This window comes from Macrobrachium nipponense, chromosome 13 (assembly GCF_015104395.2).
Source record: "Macrobrachium nipponense isolate FS-2020 chromosome 13, ASM1510439v2, whole genome shotgun sequence".
Lineage (NCBI taxonomy): Eukaryota > Metazoa > Arthropoda > Malacostraca > Decapoda > Palaemonidae > Macrobrachium > Macrobrachium nipponense.
The window spans coordinates 95,107,935-95,127,618 of NC_087206.1; positions in this window are offsets into that span (position 1 = coordinate 95,107,935).

Here is a 19,684-nt window from a genome sequence, read left to right on the forward strand (position 1 = left end):
GAATGCTCCCACAAGATCCATCCTTCCTGATGAAACAACTTTGTTTTGCTAAATAGTTGCTTATTAATGAAAAATTAAGGTAAACATTTATAACTGCAACCCAAGGGTAAGCTGCTGAGAATATAACATAACTACAGTATATATACAGTATATCAAAGTTGCTGTGAGTAGCCTATCTGGAAAAGGCATGGAGACCCAATATTCACGAATTGTATGACAGTGATAGGAATTGGTATGTTTATTTCATATTTCTAGAGATTTTCAAGATATGCAAATATAACTTTAAGGTATTTATTTGAAATACAATTGACGCCTGTAAATGACAAGAAAATATAGTTTTTCTAGTTGATTTTGATATGTTTTGCAAGATAGCTTCATTTCCATTGCAAATTACAGTTGACATGGTTATGGTACTGCTGATATGGTTAGGTTTACTGTTGACATGATTAGGCTACTGATGTACACTACCAGGAAGGTTAGGTTGGTTGTTGGGGTTTCAAATGGCAAATATTTTTTTCTCGTCGAAAATCACATATAAATATATTTTCTTTCCGCTTAGAGGCGTCCGCCGTATTGTAAATATTTTCCAATATTTATTTCGGAATAACACTGCACCGACATTCAATTTTGCTTTGCTTTATTTTATTTCTTCATTTTCTCTAAAAGTCATCATGTACTTTGCAACAGATGTTATGATTTTATTACCTCTCTTTATTCTGAGGAAAAGCATGAAAAATCAGATGGGGAAAATCATTTTTTGTCCTATTGCAAACCACACACGGGTGATGATGGCTACGCCCACTCCTGATTGAAATTGAATGCCCCGCTTTGTGAAAAAGTAAACAAACAGACGATGTAGCCAGGTGCAATGCGACCGCCATCTTCATTTCATGCCAGGTACTAAATTGTATGCGGCCGATGCGGCTGTGGCTTGAGCTTCCCATCTTTCGTGTATTGTCTTTGCTTTTAATAGGGAGTTGATACATGGGCTCTCGTGATTGGCTGAAAGTTCTGTTGAAGGTTTTCAGTTTTCAGACTGTCCGATGGACCGAGATCGGTTTGGCCCGTTTCTCCTCGTCTGAAAAATATTACGCCACAAATAAATCAAGCTTGTTGGATTTTTTAAAGAGTGCTTTGGTCAACCGTATAGTTCGTCGTATATACAAAGGAAGGAGTTCGGTGTAAGCACTTCATAGAAACATTTCTGTGGGACATTGGAATTTCTTCTCTGGGGCCTTCAGCAGTTGGAAACTTAGAAATTCGGGCACCAAGTACTCATCAGGTAAGGGAGGATTCCAGCAGTGTTTTAGTCAAACAGCAGTAGGCATTTGAGAAACAATGTATAGCCTCGGTGCTGTTTTTAACTGAGCCGGTCTTTTCCTATCTCAGGGCTCAGGCTCTTACTCAAACGAGCAGCTCGTACAATTCGTTTTTACCTGTTGGTGAAAAAAAAAAGTCCTTGCTTACAGAATGTAAATATCTTTTATACCTGTTGGTAATAAAAGTGATTTCTGATCATAGAACAAGAAGTAAGATAGGATTTAATTCAGTTTAAAATCTCTTGTCTGTCAGTCAAAGAGTTGGTAGAAAATTAGTGGCTTTCTATTTAGTAGTTGATTCGACACCGTGGATGATAGTTTAAAATCTGGAAATACCTCAAAATACGGATTATAGTTAGGGTATTCGAGGATTAGTTCAGTTACCGTTTATCTGAACGGTATCTCGAGTTCTGAAACTTGATGAAACATGACGAATTGAAATTATTAGCATTATGATGTTCAATACGAGAAGTGACCTTGAAAGGAATGTATTCGAAAACTATCCATAAATGCCAAAGGTAGATCTAGGTAATAACTCCACGTCTGGTATTTCTTTGGAAAAGACAGTTTCCTGTAGTATTTCGGTTACTTATCAAGCGGATAAGACGAACACAACCCCCTTTCTGTTTATGATACTCTTGAGATTCAGATTGAAGTTTCCTTTATCACCACTGGCAAGGTCTGGAGAATACAAGGCCTTCTCACGCTCAGGATTTAGGTGGGTGATGAGATGGGTTTAAGAAATGTGACGTCATGCGTTCACTTGCTGCTCGTCTGCACAAGTTCTGTGCAAATAGAAAAACTTTTCTTTTGGAGGGACCGCTGTACTCTGCCCATCCAACAAAGACGTAACAGTCGCCTTGAAAGGGATATTGTGTATAACAATTCTTCTTCCAGCGTGAGGGATTGATCATTTTTCCACTGGATGAAGTATGTGAAATTTATCAAGAGAAATCGCGGGACAGAGCTTCATTATCATTTAAATTTAGTTTTGAAAATAAGAAAGGCAATCTGAAAGAAGTTCTATGGTCTAATTCACAGACAAGTAAGAGGCAGGAAGTAATGCAGCTATAGTACCACTATTTGTAGCTGATCATTCCATTTTAAGGTGCTTTTCGGCGTGTTTTCATTCATGGACTTTGATATCTTGGGCAGATGATGGCCCGCTACCGCAGTCGTTTTTCAGAGGCTTATTTAACTCGGTCTTATGTAGTATTTTTGAATGCTGTTAATTACCTCAACCATCCTTTTTGAGTTTTCATTTGAAATATTGGAGTCAACGAGGTGACGCAGATATTTGTTTAACTCTTGTACGAAAATTCATTTGCGTGTATTCGATACTTGTCCTTGTTCTTGGGTCTTAAATAATTTTAATATTCGTTGTAAGCACAATATAATCCGGTTTTTCTTGATACCGGTCCCTGGTATAGTTACTCATAAAAGTTCATGGATGTCTCCGGGCATAAAGCTGCATTCCATCCATCCCCTTTCTAGACAACGGGTCTGTATACTGACGTAAGACGGGCAGAAATCGAAACTTTTGCAGCAGAGTTAGTTAGTTGAACATTTGGCCAGTTTCGCACTCCCAGACACCTGTCAACCAGAAATGGGTAAAATGGAAATCTCTCTCAAACACCCGGACATAAATGAACTTATATGAGTGACTGTACATTCTAATCTCTCCGTAAGAAGATGATGGAGCATAGTTGGTCAGACCTTCAAAGGCTCTTCTTGCTGGATGCTATTGTTTATGATAACTATACCAAAGTTACAAGACCGCTACTATTGAGTTTTGTTTCGTGTTGTCATTTAATGTGAGATTTTATTGAGAACTGTATGATTTCATAGCATATTATTTTACTCTAGATTCGCCCAATTCACGTGTACATTGAACTATAGCCTTGTAAAATCGCGCTTGCATTTTTCCTAGCTAATTGCTTTCCCAAGGAAAGGATGTTCTTGGTGGAATTCTAATGAATATTTTGAGACCTTCAGTGAAAGGTCTTGCACTTAGAAACCTCTCATGATTGGACAGTGTCAGCTGACCGTAGATTAGTGTTTGTGGTAGCCTCACTGGCCTCCTGATTCTGGATGACATTTTCTGGTTCCATTTTTCTTCCATCGTCGTCTTTTTCAGTTTTATCTGCATTCCGTATCGTCTTCAGTGATGCCCAGCTGATGGAAGCTTACTGTAGTTCACGCTTTCATTTTAAGAATGATGGGATATTTATAGTTCATGACGTTTCTTAATTTTCTACTGCAACAAATACAAAATCGAAATTATCATCGCGATGGAGAGTGTATTCGCACATTAGCCCAAATCTATTTTTGTTTTATCAATTGTTTCAAATGCCAGTCACACTGAGTAGCTGGAGGGAGAACTGAAGGTATCAGTAAGCTACCAAAAGTACCGCCTTTTTACACGGTCGCGCGCACACAAATAGGTGTCATACACACACGCGCACGCTCAGACTGTCCACATTATGACATTATGCCTGTCAAAAGAGTTTTAAGGCTTACGCATGAAAACTAAAATCAAGGGTGCCTGTGATACAATCCATGTGAGCATTACAGTATTTGTGTGTGAGGAGAGGCATAACATACCCTTCAGGATTCTTCGTGTAGCTTCTGCGTAGGTCACAGTCGATAAAAATAAATATTTAGGTGGAGAGGGAGGGAGAAAGAGACTGTTAAATGCTCAGATTCTATTTCTTTAGGTAATGAGGTACAGACAATGCATGATCCGACTTCCAGCTTACTTGGGACGCGTGCAAAATTTTCCCACTTACTCATGAGTTGTAGACATTATATTCCTCACTTTTAATATAAATTAAAAAGTGCTGAAATGTACGTTTAATAGAGCCTTGTTTCATCAACGAAAATTTAAATACGCTATTTTATTTCGAATAATTTTTTTTGTGCTATTTAACATGCACATTACTTTTTACATTAACTCAAATGAAACAACTTTTTCAGACCTTTTTAGGGTCTTCCATAGAACTTTCCTACCCCGATCCCCCAACAAGAACAGCAACAGCAATAACAAGGTGTTTTGTAGGCTTACTCCCGAGTAGACGAAAACACACAAAGGCCAAAATAAAATTTAAAAACACAAGGTAGACTAACTTGTTGTTTCACAGTTTATCTTAACTTTCGTGTTTTTTTTTAACCTAATCACTTAAAAAAACCGAATTTAACTCTCTCTCTCTCTCTCTCTCTCTCTCTCTCTCTCTCTCTCTCTCTCTCTCTCTCTCTCTCTCTCGTGAATCGTGAATCGTGAGTGAGAAAACAAAAAAGTAAAAAATTATTAAGGTGCAGTTGGCAGACCAGAAGGAGCAGATAAGATCGTGTGCAGGTTGGCAGGGATGAAAGCGTTGGTATCTGTTTCTCCTAACATTACCTTTTCATGGTCGTTCGTCCAGGGGTTTCTGGAATTGACCCGAGGGTCTGGGAGATGAAAAAGTCATCAAATCAAGGTAAAGAGGGACTTCCAGGAATTGACTGTTCTGTCTTTCACTCTTTTCCTTCGTAGCTGTCGAAGTATTACTCCTTGTGACATTTATGAAAGGATATTGGAGGATAACTCTCTCTCTCTCTCTCTCTCTCTCTCTCTCTCTCTCTCTCTCTCTCTCTCTCTCTCTCTCTCTCTCTCTCTCTCTCTCTCTCCAGTTTAAAGAGAGTTGCTTCCAGAACTCTTGTGATTGGCTAAAAAGCATTCTAGAAGGTTTTCAGGCAGACTGTAGCATTTGCTCTCTTCAGCCATGTTTGTTTGTCCTCCGTCAACATTTCAGTATCGTTTATTGTGGTGAGATAATTTGTAGAGATTATGGATAAAAACTCTGTGAAGCCGAATTTCATGGTAGCCTAGAAATTTATGAATTGATATAGACCTCCTTCAGAGGTTTATTATCAGACTTATATTAGATCATGAAAGACTTGTAAAAGTTTCTTTCCAAAGGCCTCTATTGGAGCATTTATGAGAGGATCTGATGATGCTGTACAGATACATGGTAGCGCTTCGGACCCCAATGATATGCCTATAGGAGAATACCAGCATAGTGGGTCGGGTTATGTTTGATTCTTAACTTGAAGAGCGATACTTTATTGCTGTGTAGGTGTGCGTGGAATCAGTATATTGTTTATGGAGTCCCTCTCCCGCTTGGCTGAATTAACAAGTCGTCTCAGCCGAAAATGGTTGTGCTGTGTCGAATTTTGTGTGTAGAGTGGGTTTGAAGTAGGTCTAGGTACCTCATTGTAACCTATTACACTAAGCTATCTAGGAATGCTTTGTAGTTTTTGCCGAGGAGCGGGTGTGGCGAGGGGGGGGTGGGGGGGGGGGGCGGGGGGGGGGGAGGCTGGGAAGGGGGCTGGATTTGGGAAAGGGATAATAAATAAATAATCCAGGATTCGACTATGTTGCCATCTGGCGGATTAGTACCGATGACGTGGTGCTGCGGTCACCTCAATAACAAGAGCAGCGAAGTATTGTATTCGTCTTTGGTATTGTCCTCGTGTTTTAGGTTAATTGTCATTCAAATAGCATCAATGATGCCAACTTCTATGGCGTTTGGCTGGCCAATATTTCAGGCAAGTGTCCAAAAGGCATAACATTCCACAGGATTCCGTCAAATAAAGAGAAATCAAGTCGCTGGCTGAAGGCTCTTCGAAGGTAGGATATCAACATAAAATCTTCCCAACAGATTTAAAAGATGACATTAGGAGTAGGGTACTAGGTATGGCTATGAGATCTATTTATAAAATATGTTTTGGGAAATTTATTTCCCTCTGAATAGACCACAGTACCGATGAAGATAGGGCGGCTATCTATGCATTTGAATTGAAATTTATTCTTGGCAATTGCCATGTGCGTGGTGTGATGGGGTGAACGGCAGTTTTCTAAACGTGTGTGTGTCCATGAATTGATGAGGGCCTTCACTTAGTCCTTTTTAACTAGTTTAATTAATGGGGTTTTAGAATTTAGGGCCGTATATGCCTAACTAGGCATACTTCAGGCTACTTCTTTACTTACCATTTCGACCATATATTTTTAGCTGACAAATACAAACCAAAAAGGATTTTATCTGAAGATGCTGTGCCTACCATGCCACGACGTCATGCATAACAGATGAGCCACACAAAAATGGCGGCGACCATGGTGCAATATTATATTGGTTGTAAAAAGCAAGAAAACGCCCATTTAAAAAAAAAAATCACCTGGGGTACTTAAAAAGAATAATACTACATATGGAACAGCTAAAATGCAACTAGAAGTTCCCCTTTAAATTACCAATAACAAGCATAATGCGTGTGTGTGTGTAGTGTGTTGGTCTGTGATAGTGTGAGTGTGAGAAGAAAACCAAGGTTTATAGACTGGCGTGTAGCTCCCTTTCGTCTTAAAGGTTTGCCATAAATTAAATAGATTCCAGTTTTTCCGTGGATGAGAAAACTGGGTTGTCCTAACTTATAGGAAATAGAACAATTCTCTTACTTTCTATACATATTCATAAGATATGATGGTCTAACATTAATTTTTGTTATTTTAGGATTGCCTATATTGTGTCGAATGTCTTTTTATATTGTGTTTGGAGGTTGTGTTAAGGTTATGTTTGGTTAAATTGGTTTAGATGAATTACTTTGTATTCTAAGGCACATTTTGTAGGTCATCAGTGTGAGTGTCGGGAAATATGGATGTGTCTTGCTGAGGATGGAACTTTGCAGCTGTTATTTAACAGGAATATATTCTAATCTAAGCTATTTTATTTCTAGGCCAGAAAGCAGATACAACACTTTAAGATGAAGAGAAAAAAACGTGTAGATATGGATATAGAGGAACCAGTTTCAAAGAAGAAGAGAGATTCGTATAAATTTTAAAGTTGCGACATAAGTGGCTCCATTAAAAATGATTCAAGGAATGGCTTGTTGCTCCTAAAGATACGCAAGTGCTGAAGATTGCTCAGTGTGCAAGAAAAAAGTTACTTTTCATCGTTCACTTATCATATATGAAAGACAGGAAACCCCATCTGTAAAGGAGTCATTCTATAGTCAGTCAAAACAATGTACTCGGTTTATGAAAAGGCATAACTTTGTCCTAGGAAGGAAAACCAAAATTGCACAAAAAACTACCCAAAGAACTGGAAGAAAAAATCAATTTCCTAAAATTTTTAATCAAGCACCGCAAAGCTAATAATTATAAATTATCATGTATCGGAACATGGATGAAACTCCGCTTAACTTCGACATGCCATCAAACTCGACCGTAAATAAAATAGGAGAGAAAAGCATTTTAATCAAAACTACTGGTCATGAAAGGACACACTTTACTTTTGTTTTAACGTGTATGACAGATTGGGCGAAACTTCCACCCATGGTTATCTTTAAACGGAAATTGATGACTAATGAAAAATTCCCGAACGGTATCATTGTCCACGTTCACGAAAAAGGATGGATGAACGATGATGGCTGCAAGACTTGGCTAAAGAGAGTTTGGGCATCAAGGCCTGGTGGTTACGGAAAGAAGAGAGTTTATTGGTTTGGGATATGTTTAGGTCACATCAAATGAAATCTGTTTTAAAAGGTGTTCGAGATACAGACGCCGATATAACTGTTATTCCCGGTGGTTTGACTAGCATTTGTCAACCTCTCGACGTATCAATTAATAAGCATTTTAAAGACAACATCAGGAAGAAGTGGAATGAATGGATGTTGGAAAGCATTTACGAAAGAAGGAAGGATGAAAGCTCCAGGTTTGCCTCTACTGTGTTTGTGGGTTAAAGAATCGTGGCGGAAATCGATAAAAATGTGATAATTAAAGCATTTAAAAATGTGGAATATCAAATGCTTTGGATGGAAGTGAAGACTATGTCCTATACGAAGATGCAGGAGATGAAGGTGAAACGATCAAAGATCTGGAAGATGACGAATATGATGACTGCCTTGATGACGAAGAATTCAGAGCATTATTTGATGATACGGACACGGAGAGCGACTTTGGAGGATTTTAGTTGATTAATTTTATGCATTTTTTACTTTAATAAATTTTCACTTACCTGTGTATCCTAAAATAAAAATAATAGGCCAAGTAACAAATGTTTCTTTTACCGAGTAAACAAAAAGTTAAAAATCCTTCGTTATTGTGCCTTAATCAACTGATTTTTAACTGATTTGAAAATTATAGATGGTTAGTCTAGAACAGTTAAACATGTTGAATGTATAAACCAAAATAATAGTGAAGTACAAGTAAAGCATAACTTTTTAAAAGATCTACTGTGTTCCTTCGTTAGTAACTATCTCAATCTGCCGATTTTGGAAAGCATAGACGGTACGCTAATTTTATACCGCGTGTATGATGCGACCCCTTTAAAATTAGCTTCAAAATTAGATTTCAAAAGTCGCATGATATGCGAGTATATACGGTATTTATAAAGCACAGGACACAAGTGCATATAGTAGCTTTCATCTTTGAACACCACCTTACATTTGCTTTAACTAAACCTTATTCAACATGTTAGTCAAGTTTTCCTCAGAATACAGCAGATGATAATGCATTGTAATATTATATGTATTTTCTATTATTTTAGAAATATATTATTTTTTTAAATGGATTTGTATCTGTTAATTGCAGAGTTTAACATACAGTACATTTATTAGTAAATTAGCACTTTTAGAATTTTTTTTATATAAAATGATACTATTTCAACTACCTTTTTTTCTTTATGCATACATTCAATATCGTCTATGATGATTACTTCTGGGTGAACTAGTTAAGTGAACCATTATGTTTTTGGAAAACAATATAACTGTCAAATGAGAAGCAGAAAAGGAAGAAATTAATGGAAATAGTCTTAAAATTAGTAATAAAGGATACGGTAGGTAACAAGGATAATGAGAAAGGTAAAAAAAAAAGAAGTCTAAATTTCTTGGAAACCATATTTGGAGAGGGTCTGATCTGGACAATTTTTGGCTTCGAGCCAGGGAAATTTTGCGATGGCATTGTGGGAACACTGGCTCCTACTTCTTTTTCACTAGCCAGTGAAGAAGATGGCCTTATGCAGACAGCTGGGGATCTTATCCATACGACAAGCCCCAAAGTTTTAAAATTTTGTCTGTTTATTAAGAGGACACGAGAAGAAAGATTTCCAACAGTTGAAAAGTTCATGACAGTACAGCGGGAGATATGCAACGTACAAAAGCTCGTTTTTATCTTACGAAGTAAATACAGTAGTAATGAACGTAATTAAGATGGTATCACAAGTCAACTATGGCTACTTTAGCGAAGAAAAATTAGTCATAAAATAAATTTAAAGGCCAAAAATCGGTGGAAATCTAAATAGCGGTGTAATAATCGTAGTGATTTAGTTTACCACAGTTTTCCAAGTTTCTCCAAATCATCGGTGAAAATAGATATTTTAGAAACAAAAAGTTTGCACTAAGACTGTATCCAGGATAGTTGTTTGTTGGTTGGGGGTTGGGCCAGGTTATAGAATCTTGAAGTCTCGTAAAAACCGACATTATTTTGCTTAGTTCTGAGCACAATGCTAAGGGATAACTTATCAGTTATTTGAATGGTTTCTCGAAATACGAAACGACTTCTAATGTGACAACTTAAAAAATGACATAGCATTGTTCAACATACAGTAAATTCTAACTGAAAATGAGATACACGAAACTCTTCAATTTCATTTGCACATTATTCCCCAGGAAAAACAGATTGTGTTATTCCATATATGAGAGAGAGAGAGAGAGAGCGAGCAAATATGGGAAACTTAATAATGAAAGATCAGGATTGGTATCCTTTGTCCCGAAGAATGAGGTTTAACCAGAGAGATATGTTCTATTTTCATTTTCTTTTTTCTTTTATAAAGATTATGGACAAATAAGAAGTTCAGAGGACTAGATCTGTAGCACGCTCTTGCTCCAACGATTTCAAACCGTTCATATTCCATTGACTTTCCCGAGAATTTTGACTCTTAGTTCTATTTGTTCGTTTGACCTATTAGCATTATCTTTCTCCACGATTCAAAAGGCTGCTTACTGTATGATTTTCGAGATTTTTGGACAATGATGCATTTGCTGGTAACTGGACGTAGGTTACGTAATAACTGTACGAGAATACAGAACTTATCTTTTTAAACAGCTCATCTCGGAACCTCTGCTTTGCATTTTATTATAAAAAAAATAGACTATTTGTAAAAGCTTATAGAGTTCATTTTCTTGTACAGAATCCCTACAAGAGTTTGGTATTAACAATGAATACCTTTATTAGTACACCGACCGAAGATGTCAGAAAAATCTGTTTCCATGAATGGCCAAATGAGAGAAGTCACCTTTTCTGTGAAGACTTTGCCGATTGCAGTAGATCTATTGATGTCTACGTGTTTTGTTTATTGTATCTCTGCTGCTTTTCGAATAAAAGCTGAATCTGATGGTTTTAAGATGTTTTTAATTCCTTTTTCCGGGTTTAGAAGTGTTTTTTCGTAAGTTTCGAAATATTTAGCTCGGCAGATTTAATCCTATATTTTGATGGCAATTTCTTTGCTGAATTCATTTCGATGTAACATGGGATCTGTTTCTGGTGGCATTGATTGATTGATTTACTGGATGCTGAAATTATTGTATGGTGCTCCAGAGATTGTTTAAGCCTAGATGCACCTTTCAATGACATTTTTCGCTCACATTTCCATTAAAATGGTTATTCCACCTCGCCTAAACAGTGCTGCTTGTTCAGAAGGCTTTGTTCTGTTTTCGTTAATAATTTCGCCGTGCCTGAACTCGTTGCTTGGTTCGTAGCAAATGTTCCAACCAGCTGAGTCATCCACACCTCCAACCCCTCTTTTCAGTCTTCAATTACTTTGGGATAGCTTTGGGGCACCTAGGATCCTGCAGCCAGAACGATCACTCTGTACCTACTTGCTTCCAGTTCCAGGGTTAGGTTTTGAATAGCTGAGTTATCCTCGTTTGTGGATGATACACCGGATCATGTGTTGACATGTAAGGAATTTTCGAGTTATTCAATTGTTGTATACGCGTGTATGTGCTCGCGCGTGTGTGCGTTAGGCTGCGTTCCCACCAAGGGTGTCGAGTCGAGTCCAGTCACGTTAAGTCACAATAATTCATGACGCATCATGAATCGCCAACCTAGTTTTAACAGTGATTTGTATGGGCCTTCGGAAGAAACCTTTCACACCGAATGGGGCGAATCACATCACGTCGCATTGCTGGACCTATTTTTGACGTCAGTCATAGTGAGTCTCACGTGCCGTTTTGAAAGTATGCTGGTCGGACTACTATTAATCAACTTAGTTCGGGATCGCCTTGTTATAATGCCAGTGACCCCCACCACCATGATCGTGACTTCAGTGTCAGTTTATGGAAAGAAGTTGCTGCCAGGCTTGGAGTAATTACATAGTTATGCTTCACGTCAATTACTGTTGCAAATATATTATCAAATTACAATAGATCATTGCACCTCATGCGGTACAATGCAGGCATTACTTGAGGTTCTTTTCAGCGACCCTTCAGCCCCTAGCTGCAACTACTATCATTCCTTTTACTGTACCTCCGTTCATGTTCTCTTTCTTCCATCTTACTGTCCACCCTCTTCTAACAATTGTTTCAGTGTAACTGCGAGGTTTTCCTCCTATAACACCTTTCAAACCTTTAACTGTCAATTTATGTGCTTGGCATAATGCCAAATATCTATATAAATAGAAATAATAAACAAATAATAATTAAAACTACAATTACAAGGATGGAAAAAAAGCCAAACACAATTATAATTATGATTTCTCAATTTTATTCACTCAAGATTTTAATTACAGTTACAAATATATATATATCCTATTTGTCGTGCAATTATGTTTCGTACACATAATCCCGGGGCAAAAACAAAATACATTGTTACAAAATAACGTATACGTGAGTTTGGTCTCCTTTAAAATCAATTTATTCAACTATTTGAAGTTATAACTTATATAAAATCTTCAGTTCAAATACAAAACAAACATGTTTTTTAAAAATGTTATACCTCTTGCAGAAATTGACGTTACATGAATACTTCTCATTCTATGATTTGCCTATGTAAGTTACTATACTCTGTTTTTTTCCATCTGTCCATCCGGCTGTGGTGTATGCGTATGGTAACACTGCGTCCCGGGCTTTAGATAGTTACATTCAGCTTACATTCAACACTAATAATAATATCCTATTTCGAATATTAACAGTGTAATTCGCATACTGTAAATTATTAAAACACTTTTAAGTTGCAAATGTACAACCAGAAGTCCTTTTATTTACCTAAAACTTACACACAGCGAAACTATTTAAAGCCCCGGACGCAGTGTTACCATGCGAAAACACCACAGACGGATTGACAGATGGGAAAAAAACAGAGTGTAGTATCTTTACTGTGTTCAAAACTATAATGCTAATAAAAAAATTAAATACAAAAATCACACTTTAAAAAAAAACAAATTGTAGAAAAACATTTCACAGAAAAAAAAATTTTAAATAATGTTTTACACCTTTGGTAGTTGGCTCATCAAGATTCTCCCTTAAAACTAAGGTACCAACTAAAATACCTTTCTATTGCACCTCCCTATGTTCTGTGTATAAATCTGGCAGTGGACCATTTATATGGTGTAATCATAATTCATTTAAAAAATGACATAGAATTTTTATATGAAAAACTCAACTGCAATTACAATTACCATTAAATATAAATAAATACAACTACCATTACCTTTAAATGTGTATTTAATTGCATTTCAAAATAATTACAATTACAACTACTCCAGGCCTGGTTGCTGCTGCAATGGAAGGTCCTATCACCACCAGCTTCTTGAAATTTTCAATTATCCTAAAAAGGTTGTAGAATTTTTCTGGATGGTTTACCGGGTTAGGGAATAAATAGCTAAAAGTCACCGGGGCCTCTTGGTGTTTAGATGACGCACTCAGGTTCGAGGTTTATTTTGACATCGGCAACGACAAAGCATAAATTTTAGCAAGAGAATATGCACCCATTCCCAACTAAACCGATCGTGGCACTGTGACAAAATAACGATTTAAAAAATTACAGACTTGTCTTATGGACGCAGTGGTTGACGCATTTAGTGTGAATAGGCTTTCGCCAAAATGAATCTTATCAAATGAATTATCGTGACTTGACTCGACTCGACGCAACTTTTTTGGTGTGAACCATGACCCACTAAGATCGTAGCCTTAGGGCTTAGGCGAACTAACTTGGATAAGTAGTTTACCGCAATGAGAATGAATCCCATACTCATGTGAAGTTTATCTTCGATTCTGATATAACTGTCCCATTCTCTACTTTCAGTTTATACCCAAAAGCTTTCATTTAACAGGACTGAATCTGGATTTTAATTTGCTAAGTCGACAGGGGGATAAGCATTCCACGGATAATGCTTGATGTTCAAGTGCAGTATGATGACAAGTCTGTTTTGAGTTAAAAGTTTGCTATGCGTCCTGTCCTACTTTCCAAGTTTCTGTTTTTAGATAGTGGAGATGCCCTGTGATTAGATGATAGATATCTTGACTGAGTGGTACTGTACAAGATTCATAGAATAACAATCCTCAAATATGACTACATATTACTTGTGCACCTCATGAGATGGAATTTCTCGAATTGTATCCAGAATATTTTGTGAATTGTCCTTAGGATTGGATTATCCCGAAAGAGCACTTTACTCAACCATAACAATTATTCAAGTCCCTAGTTTTCGAGGAGTTAAACAAAAACGACCGTGACACTTTCCAAGTTTCCCACAATCTCTCTCTCTCTCTCTCTCTCTCTCTCTCTCTCTCTCTCTCTCTCATATTTGGTCTCGAAGTTATTCTTCATTCTTTTAAATGTTTATTTCTGTGATGAGGTAAATATTCCCGATATTTATCAGTCAATTTATTTCAAAAATATAAAAAATGTCGAAACTTTAGAAATATGAGAAACTTCTCTGATTTATGTATGGCAGTCAGTGAATTACCGGAGACAAAAGTCTGTCAGTGCCATATTTATACCATAAACAGCCACTAAGGTGAACTTCACCCTTTTCTCTTGTACGGTCAAATAAAAGATTTAGCAACGTACCTGCCAGTCATGGGTCCGTTTCTTTTGGATCCAGCAGTGAGGGCGTGGTTGGGGGGTTGGGAGTTGGAGGAATGTGAGCTCCCATTTCGGGTCAGCGAACTATCGTTTGGGATTAGTTTGTAAACACCTGAAATAGATTTAAGATTGTGTGTCGAGGAGAACTCATTGGAAACCAGGGACTTGAATGAATGCTAAGGTTGCATAAGCTGTTCCTCTTCTTCTTCTTTCACTTGTGGTGTTATATCTGATCCCAGGGCTTGAGAACAGAATGCTTATCTGGTTTCCTTTATGTTTAGAAAATAACAGGATTCGAAATTTCTTCTATTAATGTAACTGAATAGATGAGACATTGGGAAAGCTGTCCTCTTGCTACGGAGGTTAGAAACAGGACACTGGTGAAGGTGTGAGGGTACAGGACGATGTGGAACAAGTCGAGATATAGAGGCCAAATGGGGAAACAGGAGGGAAGATGCTTCATAAAAGTTACTTCTGTGACTACCTTTGAAGTTAAAAGTTAAATATTTAACCTGCCGGTCATATTTCGGGATTTTGTAAAGAAAGCAGATGATTTTTTTTTTCCTTTTTTTATCGGGAAGGAATTCAATCACATCCAGTGTTTTTCACAGAGGTACCGTAAGGGCTGTCTTATCATGACATGTAACTGTTGGGTCGTAATGCAGCCTTCTTGCTTGAAACGCACAAAGATGTCTTTTAGGTCAATAGATGAGAAAGGCTACCATAGAATCCTACTTTTTATGGATGAAGGTAATCCATAGTTCTATGCAGTTTTTTATTTGTCAAAATCCCATTAATATTCGTAGTAGATCGTCCTTCGTCCGGTCATTAGTGGTTAAACTGATACTTGCTGATTTATTGCCCAGGCTTAAATCACTGCTTAAGAAACCTGATACCATAATTTGAATGGCCGTAGTGGGGTATTGTCGTCAGTGGTAGGCATTACTTAAGGTCCTTCACAGTGTCCTTTCGGCCCCTAGCTACAACCCCTTTCACTCCTTTCAGTGTATTCCACTCATATTCTCTTCCATCTTTCTATCCACCCTCCCCTAATAATTATTTCATAGTATAACTGTGAGGTTTTCCTCCTGTTGTACGTTTCAAACCTTTCTACTCTCAATTTACGTTTTAGCGCTGAATGACATCATAGGTCCCAGCTTTAGGTCTTTGGCCTAAATTCTGTATTCCATTCCATTTCATAATCTGAATGGAACGGGTCCTCTGGTGTTGCTTATTAATATTGACAGGATTTAAGATAAAGGTCCATGTTAATTCAGTCAGTATTTGATTTCACATGTTAGAATAAGGTGTTCTTTATATTCAAATTAAATTTGCTGTGTTACATACAAGATATGCTTCTTAGCTTCTCGTGATATCCATAATAAAAAAAATATATGAAATTATAATTGTTCGTAGATCACTGGTCTTTCCGTGAATCGAGTCGAAAGCAATTGTATGATATTGCCTCCTCTTTCAGTAAAGGCCTTACTGAGAACCTGGGATTTGGTGATGATACAAGTGATGATAATGTCATAGCAAAGTGCCTTTGGCCGTATGATAACAGACAGGTACTCGAGAGTTGCATGAAGGATGTAGAAAGAAGTTTCGGGAAGAAGTTTCATTCCAACATGGTAAGCTGTGCGTAAGATAACTGTATCCTTCTTCTGATACCCATCCCATTATATTCTGATAAAAAAGGTCTCTTATTTTGAGGCATAATATTGCACAGTTGCAAGGAAATATTTATTGATAATTAAATTGATATTCTTAATTTTTAAACTAGTTCTTTTATGAAGTACACTCATGCAGTAAACCTGCGAATAAAATTTGCCCGTAACTTTTCTAATAAAGAGTGTTATGAAGTTCTTTCAATTTTCAGGTTAACGATCCTCGACAGAGAGACTCAACATCCCTTCACCTCTCTGGAAGATGATAAATTGTTTATTAAACTCCGGTTCTTGGATGAATACTGGTGCCCAACGAAATGTAATTTACCCCAAGTAAGGGATCTTAATATCTGCATTGATTGATCGTCATTGTAGATTATCGTATTTATAATAATAGACTAATTTAATTGTTGCAGTTCTTCTGAGCTTACCTCTCACCTTTTAACTTTATTGTTATTGGTTGCGAAAATGGTGGTGATGGTTTGTGCAGGTAAAATTACTTGATGATAAATTTATATTTAGAGAGCTTTTATTGCCTAAAATTCCTTATAGTATATTTTGCCTGAAACATCGTTTGCAACAACAGAATTCGTGTTTACTTAGGTATTGACTAACTTAACGAGTGGCTATTTTCGTACTTTTGGTGTTCAGAAACCCTGAAAAAAAGATGTCGCATCATTTGGGAACAGTTTTAAACATTTTAAATTCCCAGCTTATTACTTAAGGATTAGAGTCCCGCACTGAAACATAATCATGCAAAATTTAGGTAAAAAGTCTTTGTGACACAAGCTTTTGTAACAAAGTAATTCCATTGATAATTAAATCAAGGGAGTGAAGTTGGTCGCCTTGCAAGAAGAATTTCAGGTTTGGAAACTTCACACCAAAACTGTAATGTAAACTAGTAGTCCTCTATCAAGGCTTGGTTACAGTGAAGGTTAAGAAGTCTTCATAAAGGCTGATCAAATGCTAATTGATCTGATGCATGAAATTGTTGGAAACCATTTCAAATCAGGGAGAGAGAAGTTGGTGCAATTCTAATTGCTAAATAGTGGCTCTGATGCACCCATGATAGCATCATCCTTGGCACAGTAATTAACACTTATTTTGACAAGTTATCCAAAAAAAGGCAATTGAAATAAGAAAGGTCTAATGTCGAATTACTGGCTCATTCCTGCTTTCTGCCAACGCCTCCTGAATTTGGAGTGTTTCGGTTTTATTTACTATTACATCATATTGATATATTCATCACCTAGAACTTGCCTCTGGGCAGGCTGATTTCTCTTTGGAACCCGTTGGTGTTTATCATAGTGTGTTGACTTTGTCCTAAGGTTTTTCAGCTGAAGATTTAAAGAAAGAGATAAAAGAATTGTCCCAATTAAGATGATAGTAATGTGCATCGTAGGAAGAGGACTGAGTTTTACATGGTATATTCATTATAGCCTTAGAATTCGTAGATATGTGGATCTGAACGTGAAAGAAAGACGTTTGAATAGTGAAAGGACATATTGAAGTGATTGGATGTCCTTGGACAGCGTCCCTTGGCGAGTTTTGCAAGAGAGTAAGGTGTTCGAATAGTGTTGCTTCTTCACAATTAACTCAGTTCCTTATATTGTGATGGTTATAGTCTGGTCTTTACATTTCGAGCAAAAATGAATTAATTTGGAAAGTTCTTACTTTCAGTGTTTTGACTGTTCTGAAACATATCAAGGGAACAGAGTTTTACAAACGTTAAGAAACGGTTCAGCATTGATTTAGTTTACTTAGAGCTAAATTAGTGGAACACAGTCGGTAAACTAGTTTCATACAGCAAACTAAAGAGAGAAACTATTTCGCTTTATTATTTTTTAAATCATCACAGAATAGGGCGTTCCTGTACTTTTAAGACAGGCTTCTCAAAGCAATTACTGTAGTTTAAATTAACTTAAAGGAGTCAATCAAAGTATTATAACTTATTAACTCCATCGAGGTCGGTAATCATCTTCCTGATAGTATGGATGTCATCATCAATGATTTATGTAAGATTTTCTCTTGAAGTTATGAGATGTGGAAGGGATTGTCTCCGCTCCTCTGTATTTGGTGTACTATCCAGCTGAATCCCCCATCTGACCTATCTCCTGTTTCTGCTATCTCCTTATTTTTGTTTTATTTGCTACTTATTGTCTGCTACCTCCTTATTTACCTCTTCTTTGACCAGCTGTTCCTTATCTCGCCTTCTAATAGGTCTCAAAGCACCCTAGTCTGTTCTACAGCCTCTGAACATCACTTGCAACATCATCTTCCCACTGCATTTAGGTTATGCATGTTAGTATTACATGATGATGATTCCTTCCGAAGCCCTCATTATACCTTTGTCAGAGCTCTGTTTCTACAGCATTGAGTTATACAGGGCTTATGAACACATCATAATTACTAGCCTGCCTGATAAAAGACCATTTCCATAGTGATTATTTTCCATCATTTAATCGATATTAACAGTCAATACTACTTTATAATCCAATGTCCCGATGGTACCATTATTTTACCCCTTCCAAGACCTGCCTTTTGACCACAGTATGGTGTCCCATCTCCATGTTGTTTTTGTGATATAGTTTGGTCATTGTAAGTCCCTTCCCCCTCGCATATTTGGTAGTCCTGGGCAGTTCTTGGGACACCATCTATAATACTGACTCTTGTATTGATTTCACACGCACATTTTTTCAATAGACATTCACATGGACTCATTCCTGACAAGGCCCCTTTATTTACTATCTTTTCAGTCACCATAAGATCTGTTTTGTTTGCGTTATTTTCATTTTCGCTTCGATTTTTTTGGTACCTTCTGCCTTTGTATTGAGTGTCTTACAATTTAGTGCCTTCTCAAGTTCTATTTGCATGTGGTACAATCTCTTCCTCTTTGTTTGGTACTTTGTCCTGCAGTTGCCTCATTATAAAGACTGCCTGCCAAATTCCTCTAAATTCCAAGCATCTCATTGTCATGCTCTTCCCACCATTCCCGTATCTAGCTATTTCTTTATCAGATTTTCACATATTCTGGTCTGCTGATTAATTTTCCACTTTTTAATCTCTAATGGTAAATTCTCTATTGATCCCTGTATCATGTAGCATCCTCTAATTTATCTTCACTTTCTTCATTCAGCCGATTTTCAACACACACTTCGAATATTTCACTGGGTTTCTTGTCCTTTTATTATTTTCATTTTTCCTTGACATATCCTCTTCTGAATATTTCTCTTTTCCTTCTGCTGTATTGTTGACCCGATTCAGTTCTTATCGTCTCCTTTGCCCTTTCCACTTGCCTTTTGGTTTAGCCTCCAACTTCACCTTCTTTCCTTAAATTTCTTTGCGCCGTCCCTACCATGGTCCCAAGTTGCTGCAACCCCTGTCATTCCTTTTTACTGTATGTACCTCCATCCATATTCTTTCTTCCATCTTACTTTCCACCCTCTCGTAACAATTTATGCATAGCGCAAGAGCGTTACAACCTTCAAACTTTTCCCCTTTCAGCGCCGAATTACCTCATAGGGCCCAGCCCTTGGTCCTTGGCCTAAATTCTATATTCTTTTCTATTCTTACATCTCTTTTCA